The sequence below is a fragment of the Rhinolophus hipposideros genome (assembly GCF_964194185.1).
Source record: "Rhinolophus hipposideros genome assembly, chromosome: 10".
In the NCBI taxonomy this organism is placed as follows: Eukaryota; Metazoa; Chordata; class Mammalia; order Chiroptera; family Rhinolophidae; genus Rhinolophus; species Rhinolophus hipposideros.
Genome location: NC_138056.1, coordinates 47435895 through 47451679, shown reverse-complemented (window position 1 = coordinate 47451679; position 15785 = coordinate 47435895). Strand labels below are relative to the sequence as shown.

Here is a 15785-nt window from a genome sequence, read left to right as displayed (position 1 = left end):
CTTAAATTCTCACCTGTCAATGAGTGATGTCTCGTCTGCCTCAGGGGGTTAGAAATAATGTGTGTACAGTGGTTGTTGTATAGTAGACACCCAGTGATGCAAGTTTCCTTTCTTCCATTTTGAAAATTGTCAGATTTGTGGAGCTCAGTGAGCTATCACTGAAAGGATTACTCTTGCCTTCCCCATTCCATGATGCAGTTTGGCCCAGCATGGTGCTTAGGTAGTGACTCAGATTTCCCATTTAAGTCTGAAAATGCAGTTTGAGGTTTATGTTACTCGCAGTTAGTTATTGTAAAGGGATTTTTTTTCTAATAATGGGAGGAGCTGATTCCATGCTTTTCTGCTTTCTCTTTAATTCTCATCGCTGTCGCTGGAGGTACTTTGTATTGTGAGCCAGAGAAACTGGGGTCCATCTTGTCTCTCCTCTCTGTGTTTATTTGGATTGGAAAATTGTCTAGAGGTTTCTTAGTGAATACAGTGGATTTGCTGAGTTCAAATTCTTCCTCCTGCGCGAGCCCAAGAATGACCTGCTGGGGGGAACAACCAATAGGAAAATGTGGGGAAAACTAGTGAGTTCTGCTTATAAAGTTGTCAGGGCCTTTGAGTTTGAGGCCAGTGGAGAAGAGTTGATTCTCTGTTCCCCTCTTCCCCTCCAGAGCATTTCCAGCTCAACACAAAGGGAGGCTTAAGATGGAGGTCTGCATTGTCATTTCCTAGAAATTGCTGCTTCTGGTAACCACTTATTCAGTTTGTACCTATTTGCTGCAGTGGATGAAACAATGGGGACAATAAAACCATTTATCTGATAGCTGTAGCCTCAATGGGATGATTGTTTTAATAATGGTATAATTTGCAGGGCTCATACATTGTGATTTTATTCTCATGGAAATAACTGCCCAGTGGTATTTGGATTCTCAGGTCTCCTGTTGTGGATAATTTCAGTAACATTCTGGCTGACAATTTCCTTTATTCCAGACTTCATTTTAGATTGTTCAGGCTGGTTGGGTAATTAGCCCAGTGCAGAGCCACTTTTCTTTAGTTTGGGGCTGGCAGGTGGTTACTAGGTAACTAGAGGACCTTCTGAATGGGGAAGAAATTCTGCTTAGGGATTCAAAGCAAAAGGGCTGAGTTTGGTTTTGATTGTCATCTGGGATTTTTTTTTTTTTTAAAGGTTTTGTCTATCTAGTACCAAATATCTGGATGAAAATAAAAAATTAAAGTCATCTGAGTATTTATTTTTCATGATACCAAGCATCCCATTACATTTGGAAAATCATTTGTTTGAGTTTTTAACTTTCATCTGCATGGTTTTAAAAGCTGGGAATATCCACAGAGGACAAAGAAAGATAATAGCTATCGGGAGCTAGTCATTGCCCTGGGTGTTTTACATACATTATTACTAAATCTTAATCAGAACCCTGAGAGATAGGTATTGTTTCCATTTCACATGTGCAGAAACTTAAATACAGAGAAGTAACCACATTAAGGTATCTGAGCTAATAAGTGACAGGCAGTTTACCAGATTAAAGCTCACGCTAGGTTTTTAGTTATAGTATAAAATATTCTGAAGCTAAATGAAAGTTTCTGTTAAGCTCAGATATTACAGCGATTGGCTCAATAATACATCATCAGATGTATGTATCTGATTGTTCTTTCTATCATCTAGTCCTGTATTATAGCAGTAAGGGACATAGAGTATTTTGATTATCTTACCAAAGTTAAAGGCCCTTCCAAACATACATACACTGTTTTAAGAATTCTTTAAAAGTTACCAAAGCGTGGTATAGTCCCAGGGAATAGCTTCAGACCTGGAGTTTGGGGACTGGGTTTTAAAATCTTGGCACTGCCATTTATTGGGTGGTCTTGGATCTATCCAAGATCTATCTAATCTTGGAGAAACCTGGTAACTCCCATCGGCTAACTCTTGGCCTTGGATAAGCCTCATGTGGTTTGTCTGTAAAATAGGGATATGAGGCCCACTTCGCAGGGACGCTCAAGGGTTCCAGGACGTGATAGTGCCCAGTGTAGGCCTTTTAACATGGGAGGGCTCGATACGTGTTGCTTTGCTTCCTGTTTGACTAATTATTATACTACTAGTGAACTGTTGGGATAAGTTGACGCTTCTTTTGTCATTGGCTATAGGATTTATTAAAAGATGGCCAGCTTCTAGTGTCATTACATTGCATTTCATGTTGATACTGTTAAATTGACAGTTATTTTTCTCCAGGAACTTTTTACCCAAACTAGGTAATTTGTTTAAGGAACATTTAGACAGCTGGTTCATTGTTTACACTCTTTTGATCAAAAAAAGTGAGTGCATATGTGGGAAGGGCATTGGATTTGTGATCATACAAACTTGGTTGAAATTCCAGCTCTCCTGCTTACTAGCTGAGTTTCTTGGGACAACTGACTTTTTCTCTGGCTGAGACTTGGGATAGGAATAATAATACCGTGTTTCCCCGAAAATAAGACCTAGCCAGACAATCAGCTCTAATGTGTCTTTTGGAGCAAAAATTAATGTAAGACCCAGTATCATATCATATCTCATATCATATCTCATATCAGACCTGGTCTTATAGTAAAATGAGACCGGTTCTTATATTAATTTTTGCTCCACAAGACGCAGTAGAGCTGATTGTCCAGCTAGGTCTTGTTTTCAGGAAAACACGGTAGCTGACCTCATCTGTTGTGAGGATCAAATGAGATAATGGATGTGAAAATGCCTTTTCCGTTGAAAAATGCTAGGCACGATAGTAATTATTAGATTAGGTAGGGCTTAGTAAGAATTCATTACAATTTTAAGAGAAAATTTTAAAATTTTACTTGAACTATATAAAGGAGATATTTTGATGAGTTTTATGTTAGCTCTTGGGGACATCATAAGAGAAGAGGTCAGAGTGAAGTCCTGGGTAGAGAAAGAAATGAGTATTAATTGCATGCTGGAGGTGAGATGGGGTGGGGGGGGAGAACAGCTGTGAGACAGGCAGAGAGAAGAGCTTAGATAGGAGGTTTGGATCTTGGTCTAATCTTGATCCATAGAGCAAGGCAGAGGCAGGCTCCTTGGTTAGAAAAGCGTAGAACATGGGGCAGTGTGTGGAGAAGTGAGTGAGAGTCGGGGTGGCACTAACAGCTGGAGCGTCTCTTATGAGGACACTCAAGTTGAAATCCTGGTTTTAAGTCTTCTAGAAATATGTACAGAAGTTAAAATAGATTTTATTTCATTCCTAACTCCCTCTCCCTCCTAACAGGAAAGAGTGTCCATTTTTAGGGGAAAGTTCCGAGTGAATCTTGTGCTTATTGTACATGAATCTGTTGGTGACTCTCAGGTGAGCACACTGGCATATTTTCAATTAAAGAGGTGCAGGTGGCTGGCAAGTGGGGGACCTGCTTTCACAGATAGAAAGCTTAATTTTATGCAGTCATATTCAGGTTACCTCTTCCCTGAAAATTGGTTTCAGTAATGCAGATGGTATTTTTCCTAAGTGGAACATCAACCACAATTTTTAATGTGTTTAATTATTGATGTATCTGAATGCTGCAGTGTATTGCTTAATGATTTTTTTATATGAAGAAAGCCTTCTGGCTTTGAATTTTGGTACTCCACCAGTTTTATTCATTTTTCTTTCAGGGGGATGTCGGGTTTTCTTTACTACAAGTAACCTCATTACGTAGTCTGGGTCATTGCCTTCTCTATTGAGTATTGGGGTAGAGGAGTTGTTGTACAGGATGGTTCCAAAGTCTCCATTTTAACTTGATGATAAGAACATATTTAGGTTTCTTCTACGCCTTTTGTCTGCTAGTAGCAAGACTAGCAGTGGCAGTGATTAGGTAGGAGACGGATTTCCATAGGCTCCACTCAGAATCAGTCTGAGTTACTTTATCACATTAACTTCTTATATAATAATGTCAGCTGATAGTTGCATGATTCTTTCTTTGTAGTTTATGTTATTAACATTTTTTCTTTTTACTGATCTGTTTCTTGCACGAAACGGGTAGTTCTCTTGGGGTAGGACCAAGTAGTTTTTCATGACTGTTCAGCACAGATGTAATGATGAGTCTGATGCTGGGTAACGCTCTGCTGTGTGTATATCGGAGAGTGTGCCATGTGTAATTTTGTTTTCTTCCTTTTCTGCCTTTTATAGAGGAGAACACTGAGACTCGGTGACAGGAAGTAACTGGCTCAGTCTCCCAGCCCACAGAGGGGTGCAGCTATGATAGTACCCAAGCGTCTGGCTTTAGAGCTTTCGTCCTTAACCCCCACACTGCACTTTCTCTGAAACAGCTCATAAGAATATTTGGTATATATAAAACATCTACCTTATTTGATTCTTAAAACTCTGTGAAGCAGATATTATGCTGTAGTAAACTAAGACAGGTGAGGTAAATTAATTATACAGGGTCATACATTTGTTGAGTGGCAGAATCAGGACTCTAAATCCCAGGTCGCTTGACTCCAATTCCTGTATTGCCCCCCCCCCCCCCCCCCCCGTCATACTATAGCTGTTCGTAGAGCTACACATCTATTTTCTTAGGAATGCACAGTAATCTTTTTAGCTATGGAAAATAGATTCTCTTATGTAGATTAACTAAAGATAAGAGGCAGCCTGAAAAAATATCTGTGTGCCCTGTTTTTCCAAATCCCAGGAGCAAAATTCCCTGATAGATAGACTGAGAGAGCTCCTCGAGAGTAGAGAGGACAGACAACTGCGTGCGCGTGCGTGTGCGGGCACATGCACACGCATGTGCTCTGTTTTCCATGAAGGTTGCTGAGGGAATGCATCATTGAAAGAGTATATGCTGAGTCCCATGTTATTATAGAGTGATGATGCTAAAATTGCTTGTTTTATATCCTATGTTTTCTCCTGATTGCTTCATTCTTGGTCCCTCTTGTTTGAGAATTATGATAACACTAAGTATAGTGGCATTTAATATAGTTGAGCCAGTATATGGTGACTGTCTGTAACAGAGCCTTCATATGAGAGGGATTGCAGTTAGGCATTTGTAATACTTGAAGTAGTTTTTCGGATGTCTGGCTGAACTTAATTGGACTTTTTTGATTGCCTCGTCAAATTTTTTAAAAAAAGTATTTCTGTGACAAAGATGTGAGAGGCAAATTAGTTTTCCAGTATTTTTTTTTGCTTAAAGTATGTATTTTAAATAAATTGAAGTGATGCTATATTGTGACTTCTCTTTTTTACATTGAAATATTGACATTAAAATTATAAGCTAACTCAGTAGTATATTAGAAGATTTATAAACTTTGGAACTTAGTATAGAGCTTAGAACTTAGAAGAGATCTGCTTCACACTCACCCTCTCTGATGTTACAGATAAGGAACTGGAAGCCCAGAGAAAGGAATTGATTTGTTCAAGGTCACACAGTTTGACAATGGAGAATCTGGGACCAGAAACCGAGGTTTCTCTGTTTTTGCCACAGCACACTCTTTTTATTTTGAGAACTATTTTCTTTGGCAATTTTGAAGCCAGATGTTGACCTAAAGGTGATGTCACATGGCCAAAGCCACAAGCTAAAGTGTTTTGGCTCATGGGTCCTGCAGATAGATAGATAGATAGATAGATAGATAGATAGATAGATAGGCTTCTGATAGAGGAAGGAGTATCCTAATTGATAACAGATCAAGGAGCAGGTTCCATCGATAGCCTTCTTCCAGGTCCCTTCTTTTCTTTTTTAATTTTTTTAAAGATTTTGTTGGAGAAGGGGAACAGGACTTTATTGGGGAAAACAGTGTGTACTTCCAGGACTTTTTTCCAAGTCAAGTTGTTGTCCTTTCAACCTGAGTTGTGGAGGGCGCAGCTCAGCTCCAGGTCCAGTTGCCGTTGCTAGTTGCAGGGGGAGCAGCCCACCATCCCTTGAGGGAGTCGAACTGGCAACCTTGTGGTTGAGAGGACACGCTCCAACCTAGCCATCCAGGAGCTCAGCGGCAGCTCAGCTCAAGGTGCCGTGTTCAATCTTAGTTGCAGGGGGCACAGCCCACCATCCCTTGTAGGACTTGAGGAATCGAACCGGCAACCTTGTGGCTGAGAGCCCACTGGCCCATGTGGGAATTGAACCGGCAGCCTTTGGAGTTAGGAGCACGGAGCTCTAACCGCCTGAGCCACCTGGCCGGCCCCAGATCCCTTCTTTTAGAAGAAGCCAGTTTTTCTTCATTTAGCTTCTAGTCAATCTAACATTCAAATACAGTCATATCATAGCCTAACTATTTGGTTTTCCAGGTACATTGCCCTGAATTGTTTTTGTATATGATTGTAGTTCTTCCTTTAGTCTGACATGATTGTTATGTTCATGTAAATTACCCCTCACCTAGGAATGTCACAATTTATTCTGTTGTTCCAAATTGTAGATTTGAGTGTTGGGTAGTAATCTACTTATTATTGGATCTTTCAAGAGTTAGGTGTTTTAATGTGGAAATTGTATGAGATCAAAAATTAGAATTTTTCATCTTGATTAGTTGGCTGCAGACCTGGTCCTGCTGTCACTTGGCACAGATGAGCCCAACTCTTTTCTCACTTTATATCTGTGAGTGCATGTGTGCGTCTGTGCTCATGAATGTTCCCCTCTCCCATCTTGAAGGTACTACCAATAGCTAGTTTATTTTTAGGGCCCTGAAATTTGTCTTGCACAGTTTTTCTTGCAGGATTCACAAGCTTGGAGGATAAGGAATACAGGGTAGCTGCTGAAACAGAGACTCAGGAATTCTGTGGCTCAAACAAGAAAGATGTTAATCTCTTACCTAACAGTTTAGAGGTAGGTCTGTTAGGACCAGGGTGGGCAGAGGTTCTGTTTCATGAAATCCAGAGATCCAGATTCCTTTGATCTCATTGCCCTCCCAGGATGGTGTCCTCATCCGCATACTCGGAGCCTTCTTATGACCACATCCGCCTTGTAATCCATGGGAAGGAAGAAGAGAGAACACAGAGGGCACATAGTTGCCTTAAAAAAAAAAAAGGTTGGAAGCTGCTTATATCACTTTTCCTTCCTAGCATCTCATTCATTTTATGTCCTTACAAACACGACGTACCTAGTTGTAACACCGAGAAATGTAGTTTTCAGCTGGGTTGCATGTGCCTCAGTTAAATCTTGGCAGAAGGAGAGGGTTGGGGAGTGTCTGTACTAAAAGGTAAAAAGGGAAAATAGATACTATTAGCAGTCTTTTCCACAGAGTCGTCCATTATTCTATTTAATACTCACCACCACCTTGGAGGTAGATGGTATTATAGCCATTTGCTAACCAGGAAACTGATTTTGAGCTATTATGTGATTGATTTAAAGTCACGTAGTTGGCTCAAAACTGAACCCATTATCTTCTTCCACAAACCTTCTCTGGCGTTTCTTATCTCAGTGAATGCCACCACCGTTCTCAGGCACCCGAGCTAGAAATTTGGAATTTCCTTATCTTCCCATACTCCTGCCATCTCTTACGCTGTGGAGATAACATGTCTCAAACCTGTGTCTTTCTCTCCATCCCCATAGCTCTTACCTCAGCTCAGACTTTCCACCTCTCTTGCCCAGACAGTAACCTCCGTTCTTCCTTCTGCTGCCAGGGTCACCCTCTCTTCTCAGCCTGACCCTGCCAACCCACTTACAAACTCCGGGATTTATCATAAGCTACTATACTGCCAGACCTTTTACTCATGTTGTTTCATCTGCTCAAATGGCCCTTCTTCTCAACTTGGCAATACAGTCTTATTTTATTTTTAAAAATCTGAAAAAAAAAAATCTAGCAGCAACATCACTTCCTCTATAAAGTTGTTGTAGTACCTTCTAGGTAGAATCAACTTTTCTCTTCATGCTTCTCCTGTGTTGATGCCTGTTGTAGAACCTGTAATACTTTATTGTACTAATTTATGTGTCTTCTTTATACCATCAGCACTCGGTGTTGTGCCTATTGAGCAGCTGCTCAATAATTGCTTGAATGAATGGAGCATATGACAGACGGGTATTTGAATCCAAATCTTGCGTTTTTCTTATCGTAATGACTCATCGTACGTGTGTACGTATTTCTAGGGAATTGCTTCTCAGCACTGCATTTGGAGATCGGACCTTCTGGGAGCTCTTTTCTTTGGCAGTCAAGAGTAACCCTGCTTGAAAAGGGCTGTTTCAACAAATGCGTGCGTGTGTGGTATCATCATTGCCCTGTCACGTGTTTAGAGTCTACATAAACAGTTTAGTTTGTAAGAGTACATCTTTTTGAAAGGTCACACTTTGACCTTAGAACAGTCAAACTTGGTGGGAAAATTATTTTTCCATTTGGATTTTGGGGATGTGCTTTATTTGGCTTTTATGCAGGTGCTGCTAAAACCGTTGTCTGTAATGTGCAGAATAAATGTTGGTTGTCTGACTTGAAATTTTATTGATTAAATCAAGGAGCAAAAGAGGTTTGGTGTACATTTTGGAGGAAAGGTTGGCAAATTAGGAAAAAATTCATCCCCTTAAAGATGGTTTTATTAAGGTTATTTACAAAGTATATGAAAATTAAAAAGGAAGAACTTCAATTTACAGTAGGCACAATTTAGGGAAACACGGTAACATCTTAATGATGAATATGAATTCATCTTGGTCATTATCATTTCTGATCACTGAAGCTCGCTTATTGTGGGTTTAAACCATCTGTTTTGGTGTTAATTCTTTAAAACTCAGTTGGTGGATGTTAACGTGATAAAGGGTAATAAAGCTTGAAATATGGCAGTCATTTGGTCTGGTTTACTTTTCAACTAATTGCATGCAAACTTAAGTGTCTTTGGAAAAAGGAAAGGGGGGATTAATGCTGTAGTCAACTATTTTGATCTCAGCTTGAGCCCTGCACACCTGTCACTGGCTTGTGGAAGTTTTCCTCCGTAATTAAGCGCTCCTCTCTCACATTATTACTTAATTGGATGCCACAAGAGCCTGGTGAAACAGTGGAATCCTCTTAATTGCATACCAGCTCTTAAAACAAATCACCAATGTTTAATGTGGTATTGTTTTTATAAGCTTTCCCTGGAAATAGTTTTGATCTTCTTCAAGTCCGAAAGGAAATGTAGTCCCCATGTCTTGAAGCATTGAGGATTCTGCTCTTTATAAAAGTGGAAGTCGTGTAATTTACTTCGAAATATCTTCCTGTAAAGAGTTAAAGAACATAACGTTTACGCGATGCTTTACGGTTTGATCAAGTGCTTTCCCTTGCTTCATATTGTTTTTTCTATAGTAGCTTCATGAAGAAAGGTGTTCTACTCATGTTTCCCGTTTTACAGGTGAGGAAACTGAGGGTCAGAAGAGTGACTTGCCCAAGGCTACACGATTAGTAAGTGGTGGTGACCAGTGCGACCACAAACCCGCCCTCATGTTCAGTGCATCGTGCGGTCAGTGAGCTGACACTGCATGTGTGGAAATGTCAGTGTTGGGGGGTGTTTTGTTTTGTTTTGTTTTGTCATCTGATATCTGGTCTCCACTTAGTGTGTTTGGTATTTTCTTTTTGAGCTTTGCACCCTCACACACATAGTGGAAAGAGGCAGCACAGTAGTAGGTGAAGAAGCTGAAGTGCTGGGAAATGCTGGACTGCCCAGTGTCAGGTTCGGACACGACGGTATCCAGCTGAAGCGTCTTTCTTAGAGTTGGCAGGGTCTCGTGGTCCTGCTGCTGTGAGGACAAGGCCTTTCCAGTGTATTGAAGTGCTGAGCAGTTTTGACAGCTGGTCTAAATGAGCTGCTGTGGCACCTCCATTGAGCCCCAGTCCCCGTTTCCTCCGCTGCCCATTGTAACGGACTTAGTAGTGGAAAGAGCTCTTGACAGGGAATCCGGAAACCTTGGTTCTGCTGCTGTAGCTGGGTGATTTGCTACCTGACCTGTTCTCTCCAGGACTAATTTTGGTTCGTACCACCTCTGTGAAGACTTCCCGAATGCTCTGGGGACCCTCCGTGCCTTTTTGTTTGTGGCTGCTGTGACACTACCATATCCACTGTAGCGCGTATCGCTTTGTACTGCACTTGTGTTCTTTCCATTAAAACCGTGCCTCTGACCCTTTTTCTACCAGCATCTGCGCTTACGAGTCCTTGCCTCCGGCTCCGTATTCCAGGAGGGCACAGGCACAGCGTTTCTTGGGGTAGACAGCGGGAGTTTACTTTCTTAGCTTCCTTCTTATCTCGGTAGTGGCCTCCGATGTTGGTTTTGGGAACCGTACCTCCTCCCTATTTGTCCCGTGTGGTTTGGGCAGGAACGTCTTAGCTCTGGCGTACGTGAACCAGGCCCACGCTGACGAGCACGTCATAGTCTTCTGACCACAATGATTCGTTTCGGGGTAAGTATGTGTTCTAAGCTGGTCTACACTGAATGTGCAGGACTTTTCTGGGAGCCACTACAATAGACCCTCTCCCAATCTTGCTGGACTCAAAGGGTGTTAGCTTCCAGGACGAGAAGCTGCGAAGCGGTTCTGCCTCTATTGGAGGAGACTCTGACTCATGAGAGAACCAGCGTTGAGGAAGCAAGGCTAAAGAGATGGACATGGTGACTTCAGCTCAGGATAGAGGCTCCTCTCTAGTCTTCCCTTCTCCTGGGTTTCACTTAATTAAGCCAGTAGTTAGACTTTTTGCTCCAACTCATTTGGGTTAAGTTTTCTGTCATTTATAATGGAAGGAGTCCTGACTGATCCATTCCTCTTCTACGCCTATCGTGATACAGGCCCTAGAATTTGTTAGATGCATAAATGATCTCTAGAAACAGGAAAATTTCCCCCTCATACGCAGCACAATGTTGGGAGAACAATGGGCATTCATGAATACTCACTGATGCTGACAATAGCAGCTGCAATTTATTGCATAGGCTCTTTAGGCATTCTATATAAATTATCTCTCAACCTTACTCAGTTAATAGCACTACCTGTTAGATGGCTATTAATAAGTAGTGTTGTCTTTAGAGGTCAGGTTATACAGTTAACAAGTAAGAACTGACATGCTTGGTTGAGTTACAATGGAAAATAAATGTGAGTGAGCCTTCCAGAGCACATACAGTAAATTCTGACTTAACATCGTTGATAGGTTCTGGAACTTTAGTGAAACGACGTATATGAAACCAGTTTACATAGGCTAATTGATATAAACAAGAGTTAAATTCACATGGCATTTCTTCAGTGCTATAACAAAACGAATTTAATAAAACGACATTATTCAAGGACTAGGAATGTTTGAGGGGTCTGTCTTAGGTAAATGATAGAGCTGAACATTAAATACTAGATAGGGATGAAATCTTGGCCTGGAATTTCTTGAAAAGCCACCTATGAGTCTTTTCTTAACATAGTTTTATTGATTTCACCAATCCATTACATCAGTATTAAATAATGACCAATAAAGAGTAGTGGCATTGGAAATTCTGGTCGCAAGGGTAGTGTACAGTATTGCGATGCCCCATTGACTAGCTCAGTAAATGCTCCCTCCCTGGGACCCTTGTGAATTAATGCCTTGCTTAATTAAATATTAATATATATTAATGCTTGACTGGTACCCAGAGAATGTTTTGATCAGGTTCTGGCAGAACCACCCTGTTAGTAGGTAACCTTTAGCTCTTTATTGAGCTTTAAAGTCAGAAACCAGATTAAGCAAGAAATGGAAAAAATCTGACTAGCATTATAGACTTTGTTCTAGGATGGAAAACACTTCCACCTTGAAGCAGGATAATCTGGATTGGAGACCAAGGTCTGAATCAGATGGTGCTGAGGACCTGCTAGATGATTTGCATAATGTTGTCTTATATAATCTCCAAAAGAGCCCTTCAGGGTAAAATACGCTCCCCGTTCATAATGAAGACCAGAGAGGTGGAGAGCGGCATGTAGCTGTCAGTGTGCTCTGTCATGTTGTAAGTCACAGCCCTTCTGAAAATGGCAGCATTGAACCTCAAGATCGAGAATCCTATAGAAGAGGATACTTAAATTATCCAAAAAATTTTTATTTTCCACAGTGAGTCAGGTGTTACTTTTTACCCCTTTGTTAAATGATACAGATATAAAAATAAAGTCATTTCAGCAATGGAAGGAGTCCTGATAAAGACCTTGGTTTATGGATTTTTTAAAAAAAGTGAATGGCTGTACCATTTCCAGTCTTATATGCCATCATTTTAATACAGTTATTAGGGCTCTGGTGGGGTTTACCAAATTTGGGTAGTCTTCGGCGTATTTATTGCACAAAGGTTTTAGGGGAGCTTACAACAGTAACAATAAAATAATACAACAAGAAAATTATTCATTACTAATGAAAATAGAGTAATATGTGTCTCCCCACTTGCTGTAGGCAAGCTTCAAATTTACCTCTTAATTTCCTGAAAACCTGGGAGAGAAGGATGACTTCTAAAAGGAGAAAACAAGACAGTTTCTCTGGGAAAGTGGTTGACATTTGACTGAGTTTATCATTCAGATATGGACATGCCATATTGGCATATTGGAAACCTGAACCAAATGCTTTTTGTTTGTATGTTGTATTCTATTTTAATACAGGACCTTTTTATTCTTTTTGTAAGGTCCTGTTCATGGAGATGGATTAACAGGTACAAGCTACAGTTTAGCATAGTACAGAGTAAGTGCCCAAAAGTGGGACTTAATCTACACTTCTGTGAGTGGGAGACCAGTGTCGGCCGGGGTAGCCAGGAGAGACCCCCAGCAGAGCAGTCGGTATGTTGGAAGTCCAGCAGGTATCTGGTATCCCCCGCTTTTTAAAAGTTTGTGTTACTCCTTCACTTTTACGAAAGACCTGTATTAGGACCTGTTTTGCTAACTGAAAGAAATCTGAGCAGGATTTTCATTTACGAAAAAAGGTGAAAAGTGAAAATAATGTCCTGCATTTGTTGTGCAGCAAACTGTTACAGGGGCAGCACGCCGTGAGAGTGGCACCGCCGCGTGTCTTGCCCGGGAACTATATACTTAGCATCAGGCCGCCACAGCTTTGAACGGTTTGTGAGCGTCTGTGCTTTATCTTGATTTATTTTGTGCATCTGGTAGCAAGATGTGTACTAAGGTATCAGAAAAACCTAAGAGAGCTCTTAAGGGTGTTATGCTTAGCGTAAAACCGGACAAAAATTAGTGTGTTGGAGTGATGAGCAAAATTAAAGATGTTGTGCATGTGTTGAGTTTTGGGTCTGGGAATGCTCAAAAAATTTTCCATGTAAATGAATGGTAATTGTTTCTTTGCTTTATGCCATTTCGGCTTATGAAGGGTTTCATAGGAACGCTGTTCTTTCAGATAGTGGAGAAACCTCTAGGCCTGTTTGGCTGGAACTGGGACTTTTTGGAAGAGCCCAGACCATCCAAACACATTGTAGGCATTCAGAAACTCCTGTTGCAGGATAGATTTTAACCTCTTCCCCCTTCCTGGGCTCCTCCTTTCTCTATATCAGTTGCACTTTCTGCCAACGGATTTGGGGTCTGGTTTAGTCCCATTTTCCAGGATGGATATACTCTAAGAAGCTGCTTTCCCTTCCATCCCACTATATGTTTAAACATAGTTGCTCTTTTTTTTCCTAAATGACTTTGTTTTTCTCCAACTCACGTTATTTCTGCACCTTTTAAACTCTTTTTGCTGGGAAAAGGAGAGCTGCTGATAAATTTCTGAGCTCCTGATATATTTGTTAATGGTGTAAAATATGTGCTTTGGCATGTATAAGTAATGCACTTCATATATATGTTAATAAATTAGGGTTATGATAGTTGCTATATTAGAGAAAATAATAGATTAGTCTTGCAAAAAGTATCTTAGTTTTTAAAGTGGGTAAGCCAGGGATTTCAAAATTGGAAAAAAAATTGTTTTATATAATTTTTATAATGATGAATAACTGTATAATTTTTTTGATGAATAGCATTCTATTACAAAATACCTTATTCAGTACCTGACATAGATATTCAATAAATGTTGAATTATATTGCTTAGAAAACACTTTATTTTGAAATAATTATAGACTCACACAAAGTTGCAAAAATAGAGTTCTATGTATCCTTCTTCCAACTTGCTCCAGTGTTGACATCTTATCTGATGCAGAGCAATGTCAAAACCAGGTAATTGGGATTGGTCCAGTATATTCATTAGACTACAGACCTTATTCATTCATTTTCACTATTTTTTACATGCATTCATTTGTGTGTGTGTGTGTGTATAGTTCTGTGCAGTTTTACACACGTATAGATTTGTGTAACTAGCACCACAACCAAGATAATACAGTGCTGCTCTAGCGCCGTGAGGGAACTCCCTCGTGCTAACCCCTTATGTTTATACACACGCTTCCCTCTCTTCCCCCACCTCACTTCTGTCACTGTCCCCTGGCAACCGCTCATCTGTTCTCCATCTGTATACTTTTGTCATTTTGAAAATTATGTATATATAAATGGAATCAGATAATATACAACCTTTTGAGATTGACTTCACGAAGCAGAATTCCCTCGGGTTTCATCCAGCTTGTCGCATGTACCATTGTTCTCTTTTTTTGCTGAATAGAATTCCATTGTATGGATGTGTTGGTTTGTTTAACCATTCACCTGTTGAAGGACATTTGGGTTGTTTCCAGGTTTTTTCCTATTAGAAATAAAGCTGCTATGAGCATTTGTGTACAGGTTTTGTGTTTTTATTTCTCTAGGATAAAATGCCCAAGAGTACAACTTCTGGGTTGTATAGTAAGTACATATTTAAGTTTTTATAAGAAACTGTGCAACGCTTTTTCAGGGGGCTGTACTATTTTACGTTTCTACCAGCAATGTATGAGAAATGCAGTTTCTTTGCATTCTTGCCAGCATTTAGTGTTATCACTGTGTTTTATTTTGGCTATTTTCATAGATATGTAGTACTTCTTTCAGGTTTTCTTTGATTAAAGCTACATTTATGTTTGAGATCAAATAAAAATAAAGACAATGTCTACTGCATTTATCAACATGAAGGTAGTCATGCATAACTTTAGTGAAATACGGTAAAGTGATTAATGGGGGATTGTTCAGCTGATATCTGTGACATTGAAAAATAAAATGTTAATCTGGAAAGAATATTAACATCTTTTTTACTGGGTTGAACATTGTTTTTCAAGCACTAGAACTTTTTATACCAGATATTACATGAGGTTCCATACAAAGACATCAAACTGGAGCTGCTCTGGTTGGAGTGGGCCTTGTAACACTCTCCCTCTGTATCCCCTTCCTGTTTACTTCTGTTCCTGGGTACCTTTTCCTAACCTTTAGTTCTTGGAAGACCAGTTTGAAAACGCTGGTCTAGGTGGTCCCTTATAGAGAAGAGGAACCTGAGGGTTGGAGAGAGCCCGTCCCTTAGCAAAGCATACATAGTAGGCATAGTAGTATTAGTATAGTAATATTACTAAAACTGGGGTCTCTAGATCATCTTCCAGAGCACTGTCCACAGACTCTGGACTCTACGGAATGACTGTTCTCCTTGCCCCAAACCAGCAGTTCTGACCCATTGAGTCTTCAGGGTCCCTGTGACATGAAGGAGACATACTAAGAGATGCCAGTATTCTAGCGGTGATGGGCGAGGTGGTGGTTGTGTGTTTGCCACCTTCCGTTCCACGCCAGGGAATCAGTTTGTCAATTAGTCATGGTACTCGCATGCCCCTTGCCAGTGAATAATTTAGGAATGGGTATGTGCCCAAAGTCTGGCCAGTGAAACATGACAGGAATGCTGCTGGAGGCTTCTGAGAAAGGTTCTTGGCTAAAAAAAAAGTGGGCTCTTTTTCGGATGGTTATTTTGTACTACTTATTTATTTACTTAGACTAAACTGAGCCAGCTTGGCCAAATGGAGGTATTAATACCTAT

The 15785-nt window shown here is 40.3% G+C and overlaps 1 protein-coding gene across 5 annotated transcripts in view; it reads left to right on the top strand.

Moving 5' to 3' along the window:
* FAM168A (family with sequence similarity 168 member A) overlaps nucleotides 1–15785 on the top strand; it is a 188537-nt gene that overhangs the window by 55175 nt on the left and 117577 nt on the right. Inside the window, exon 2 of one of the 5 annotated variants that reach the window (XM_081061682.1) lies at nucleotides 9252–9301. The exons of the other annotated variants lie outside the window; for them this stretch is intronic. The gene's annotated coding sequence lies outside the window, so the exon portion shown is untranslated. The remainder of the gene's footprint in view (nucleotides 1–9251; nucleotides 9302–15785) is intronic. 5 annotated transcript variants of the gene reach the window in all.